General features: G+C 42.8%; 1 protein-coding gene across 6 annotated transcripts in view; it reads right to left on the reverse strand.

Annotated features, from left to right (window-relative positions):
• Window positions 1-1,150, reverse strand: part of LOC138753737 (protein PALS1-like) — an 80,612-nt gene extending 79,462 nt beyond the window's left edge. For 3 of the 6 annotated variants that reach the window (XR_011351398.1, XR_011351397.1, XM_069917093.1), the window contains exon 1: window positions 1,005-1,150. The gene's annotated coding sequence lies outside the window, so the exon portion shown is untranslated. Of the gene's footprint in view, window positions 1-682; window positions 833-953 lie in introns of those variants that run through there. The other 3 variants (XM_069917090.1, XM_069917091.1, XM_069917092.1) reach the window with 3 other exon arrangements.
• Between the last annotated feature and the right edge of the window lie 4,850 nt (window positions 1,151-6,000).

The raw sequence follows: 6,000 nt of genomic DNA on the forward strand, positions 1-6,000 counted from the left end.
GTCATAGGCAAGTAACACTTTGGCCTCATCCTATGTGTCCTCTGGGGGACATGAATCAAAAATCACCCTTTCAGGATTTTTGTTGCTAAAAGATGACAATCCATTCTTTCATTTTACTTTTTAACCCCTAGTTTCCCTTTGCCAAATAGTTTATTTTTATTCACTTCACTATTTCAAGCCTCAATTGTCATGTTTTTTTTTAAATCTTTACATCTCAAGGTTTTCTCTTGCCTTAACCCTTTCTCAACCACATCATAAGGAACTCCTCATACAAATTATTTCACCCTTGATTTCCACTCCTGCAATATACCAAATTCCTAAAACAAAAATCAGAGCTTCTCCACAGATTTATTTTTTTGCTCCTGGTCACATTTTTGTGAGGGCGATGCCATTGCCAATTATTTTCATGCAAAATTCAATCAATGACTTGATGAGAAAGAAAAGAGTTTTAAAAAGCCCGAACCTCTGAAGCAGGGATCAATGATCCAGTGCACTCAGGCATCTTATTGTGCGTCGGCACACAAAGCAACAATACAGCTGAAGACCGAGCTGCTTTTATTGAAAGAAATCTATGCTTTCTTCCCACAAATGCCCCCACCTAAACCTCTCGCAGAGTTTCTACAAGTTGAATACAGTCAGGAAACCCTTCAAATAAACCGCTCGATGTGAAGTCTGAACGTACCGGGTCTGTCTTTAACAAGGGGTAACTTGAACTCCACGGTGATCAATAAACACGCCTAAAGTGGCAGCGCCGGGCACCTTTCCCTGGGACGGACAGAAGCAGCAGGGCGGCGGGCTCGGCCTTTCAACAAGTGGTTTCCTTACTTGGCTCCTGGGGCCATTCCACCCCTGTCGAATGCTCGCCCTCCCGGACTAGGCCCAAGGGCCGCGCCCGGGCCAGCCAACTGACCCCCACCCCACCCCACCCCACCCCACTGTCGCTCCTCACCAACCTGTGGATGGGAAGGCGGGCGAGCCAGGCGGACCCCCGGCTTGACACCCACCTTGGCTTGAACGCCGGGCCTCTTGCCCGCGAGCTGGCCCGAGAGCCGGTGTCCCTCCCTCCGTGAATGGCGGAGCCTCCCGGGGACGGCGGCCGCCCGAACGAAACCAAATCGCGCGCGCGCGCGCGGCGGCGGGCGGCCTGCTTCGGGTGCGTGCGCGCGCCAACGCCGAACCCCCCCCCCCCCAACCCTTCGCCTCCACACGCTTCACTCCCCGCTCCCCCAATCCTCATTCCCATTGGATGAACCCACCACTGCTCCTTTCCCATTGGATGAACCCACCACCGTCCCGCTCCCATTGGAGGAGAGCGCAGCCGCCGCCCCTTTCGCGGCGGGGAAAGAAAGCCCCGAAACAAAAGGAGCTGGGTCGGGGCGCGTTCCCGCGAGGCAGGGGCCAAAGGTGAAGCTGAGCCATGCCAGGAATGCCTGGTGCGGTACCAGGGGAGGAGCGAGCAGGCGGAGAGGGGAAGCGACGGGAACGGGGGAATCACAGCGCTTCACTGCTAAAGCCACCGGTCTGTCTGCCCGACAGCGATCTTCGCAGAAGCAGGGTCTCCCCGATCTTGAACCCTGTCTCTTTTTGGGCGCTGTTGCTCTGTGTGTGACATGGGGGATTGGTGGGGGGAACAGACAAGAACAATGATCGCGGATTTCATATTTTCAGTAACTTTGATCATCGAATCTATTTTAACAATATTGAACTAATTGTCAAATTAGTTATGAATTAGTCTTGAAGTCAGTTCAAGTGCATTCACCAGTTGAAGAAGGCGAAAAACAAAGTTTACCTGTGTCATTTTTGTATTCAGTGATATTTTTGGACCGAGTGCGAGTTATGATTTTAATGGTTTAATTATTATAATTATAGCATTTGTTGTCCTGAACGAAATAAGTTGTGTGCTGTACTTCTAATGGATATGTATATATGATTTGATTTGCTATGACTAGACCTTGTGTCAAGGGTTTTGGTTAAACTCAATAAAAGTATTTTTAAAAAGCTTTCGTCTATGGTTAAAGTGCACAGGGGAAAATTAATTTCGGTATTTGCTCGAGTAAAAAGGACAAAACAAGAACGGTCGTGTTTGCTTTCAATAATCCCTTTAAAAGGACGTTATTTCGAACCCTTCGGATTTTGTATCGTTTTCCAGCAGCTGAATGAACTATTTTGAGTCAATACTTAGTTTTCACAGCACTCTTGTGCAATGTTGTGACCACCTCCCCACCCCCCCCCCATCCACCCCCCCCATCCATCCCCCCATATCCACCCCCCCATCCACCCCCCCCCATCCATCCCCCCCCCATTAGGGTTAAGAAGCTCTTCGTTTTCACGACTCCCTCTACCCAATTTGGGTTCTCGTTTCTGGTTGTAATTTCTGACAATCGGAAACTGGCATGTTTATTGTTGATCGACTGACTTCCTTGTTTTATTTTAATACAAGAGCGAACCCAACGTGTTTGGTTCATCTTCATTTATGAAGTCGCGTGTACTTATTTCTAATCAAAACCAATTTATGTTCCAACTCGCGCGATTCAATAAATAACAATAAACCAGTCTATTTCAGGCTCAGGTGTCGATCCTGAAAAAAAGTTAAACATGATGTTGAACGTTAATTTCCCCCTGGTCATATACACGATTAAGGTTTAGAATAATGTATATTCCAAGAACCCCACTAGGAAAATATTCACTTGACTATTCGCCAAGACCGATGTTCTTCAGTTGAAAATTGACACAGTAACATAACAGTACACGAAATTGTATACCATTCTAGACTGTGCAAAACATTTACTTTGCCTCTTTTTGTTAATGAATTGTTTAATGAACTGTAGAGAGAAAAAATGTGGCTCATATGCATTAATACTGCCAACAATTTAGAGACTCGACGTTCCATGCAGGCCCCTTGAAAATGAAATATGTTATTGTGTGAAATAGAATAATGACATTTTGGTGTCACTAGAGGGGTGCAGACCTCTCTAGGTGACACTATCAGATGGGGTGACACCAAAATGACTGTTTATGAAATGTTTCAGCAGAATTTTAAAAAAAAAAATCCCTGTAGTTATAACAAAAACATTTTTCATAAGCCTAGTTTACATGTATTAGTATACTTATAAGACAAAAACTCTAAGCTAATTTACTTTTTGAAGGTCAGAGCTGTCATTATTACCCAATTACAATGACACTTCGAATCACATGGTTTCATCTCCACGTGCTACAAGCAAACGGTGTTGTTTTCGTTGCTGCTGGTGTTTTTATAGTCGCTGCTTTTGTCAAATTTTCCAGCATTTTTGATACAATATTGTGGTAATTAATATTTGTGAACTTAGATCAATAACATTTTTGAGAATGAAATAGTAATTTAGTCTGTGCATATGATATTATATTTAAAGGTGTAATTTTAATTTGCTAGTTGTTTATCTCAGTACTATTTCAATTACATTCAGTGATATATGGGAATTATGATTTACATGTCACCTTAGTACAAAAAACATTACGAAGTGTTCTGCATGGTCTGATACAGGAGAGCTCCACGGTGGGGTTGGGGGTAAGCACACACACTATGAGTTATCACACCGTGTGACACCAACCCTAATGATGCCACTGGAAGGGTGCTTCCAGGAGATTTGAATATTTCTTTCTGTCAAGGAGGAAAGTAAAATGTAAGTTAAATTTTTCTTTTAAAATTGAGGTTAATATTGTACTTAATGAGGATACATTTGTAATTACATAGAAATACTGGAGGAACTCAGCAAGTCTTAATAGCATCCATAGGAGGACCTTGAAGAAGTGCTCAGGCCCGAAGCATTGGCTCTACATCTTTATCTCCGATGAATGCTCTGGGATCTCCTCCAGCATAATCACAGCATCTACACGCTTTTATAAATATATAAATACATTTGTCTTTGGGTGCAAATTGGACTTTATAAATTGAACATAATTCCATTGGAGTTTAGATTCTGATGGTCAGAACATATGAAATATCAAGTTTTAAAAAAATCATCTTACTGTGCATATACACCAGAGTAAACAGCGTTTCTCTGGACCATGGAAAACACACATACATACACAACACATAATAATCACGTATATGTAAATATATAATATAAAATAAATATTTTTAAAATTTAAATGTTACTATTACAAATAATTTGGAATAATTTACTCAGTTACAGGATACTGTTCAACAACTTCACAGCCTGCAGGAAGAAACTATTTCCAAGCCTGGCAGTACTGATTTTGATGCTCCTGTACCCCCATCTTGATGGTACTGGGTCAAATGTGTCCATGGAAATGGTCTTGAATAATGGTAGGAAGGCATGTGGTGCAAGTTAGTGTGGTGGGAGGGCGTGTGGTGGGAGGGCATGTGGTGTGAGTGAGTGTGGGAGAAGGAGTGTGATGAAGGGAGTGTGGTGGGAGGGACTACGGTGGGAGTGCGTGTGGTGTGAGGGAGTGTGGGAGAAAAGTTTGACGGAGGAACTGTGTTGGGAGGGCATGTGTTGGGAGGACATTTGATGTGAAGGTGTGTGGGAGGAGTGCAGTGAAGGGCTTGCAGTGAGAGCGACTGTGGTTGGAGTGCGTGTGGTGTGAGGGAGAAGGAGTTTGGTGGAGGAAGTGTGGAGGGACGGGGTGTGTTGGGAGGATGTTTGATGCGTTGGAGTGTGGGAGAAGGAGTGTACTGAAGGGAGTGTGGTGGGAGAGCATGTGGTGGGAATGTGTGTGGTGCGAGGAAGTGTGGGATAAGGAGTGTGATGAAGGGCGTGTGATACGGGGAGCGTGGTGAAAGGTAGTGAGGGGAGGAGTGTGGGAGAAATAGTGTGGTGAAGGGAGTGTGGTGTGAGGGCGTGTTGTGCGAGGGAGTATGGGGAAAGTTAGTGTGGGGAGGAGTGTGGGAGAAGTAGATTGTTTGAACTCTATTTAAAGCAGTGCTCCAGGTGAATGTCATCAATAGAGAAAAGATAGTACTCTTCTCAACCATTTTGATGATCCTCTATATTGACTTCCAGTCGGATGCTTTGCAGGTTGATAACACACGATGATGCAGCCAGACAGAAAACTGTCAATTGTACTCCTGTATAATGTTGTCCAGATAGGGACGGTAGCCTTGCCCTTCTCATCCTCCTCAGAAAATGTAGGTGCTGCTGTGCCTTCCTGACTAATGAGAAGGTGGTGTGGGTCCAGGGTGGATTGTTCATTATATGCATTCCAATGTACCCTTGTGCCATATGACAATGCAACACAATAATCTTGCCAAATTATGAAATTCAATGTTTATGGTGGCTTCTGTTTTATCATCCATCTTTCCATTATTTTCAAAATACAGAAAATATTCCTTAATATACCATAAAACAAAACTTTAGGGTCATTATAGATAAGTGGTATGCCCCAGTATATTTGCATTTCACGTATAACCTTTGATATTGGTGATCAGTGGTTGCTTTAACTTCCAAAACCCTGACTCGCAATATTATTTAAGGTTGATGTTTAATGCTACATTGGGTGAGTGATGTCTTTTTGTTTTTCACTTAGCTCCAAACTTCAAAACTGCTTTACACATGAATTACTTCTAGTTTCTTAAATCCCAATGTTTTCACTTTCGAGCAGATATTTAATTCTATAAACGTTCAGTTATGAACTGGAGAGCAAGGTTGATGCAGCATCAATAGTAAATTGTTGATTCACCCACCCATTCTCATGTTAATGAGTCTTTAGTTGGACTTGGTTTGTCTATTGGAAAGCACTGGGAACTCTTGTACTCCACTGAGAATCGAAAAAGGACAACAATTTTTACTTTAAGTAAAATCAGATAATTCTACTAGTTTTAATTTATTATTGCTTCAACCCAAATAAATGTTTTGGAATTTTTGCAACTATGTATAAAAATAGTTCTACTAATAGTTCTACAAGTTAAAAAAACAAAAGAAATAAACAGACCATTTGCCTTCTATTCACTAAATACATGGATGATCTTTTACCCAAGTACCACTTTCTGATCTTTCACCC

The sequence above is a fragment of the Narcine bancroftii genome, chromosome 2 (assembly GCF_036971445.1).
Source record: "Narcine bancroftii isolate sNarBan1 chromosome 2, sNarBan1.hap1, whole genome shotgun sequence".
In the NCBI taxonomy this organism is placed as follows: domain Eukaryota; kingdom Metazoa; phylum Chordata; class Chondrichthyes; order Torpediniformes; family Narcinidae; genus Narcine; species Narcine bancroftii.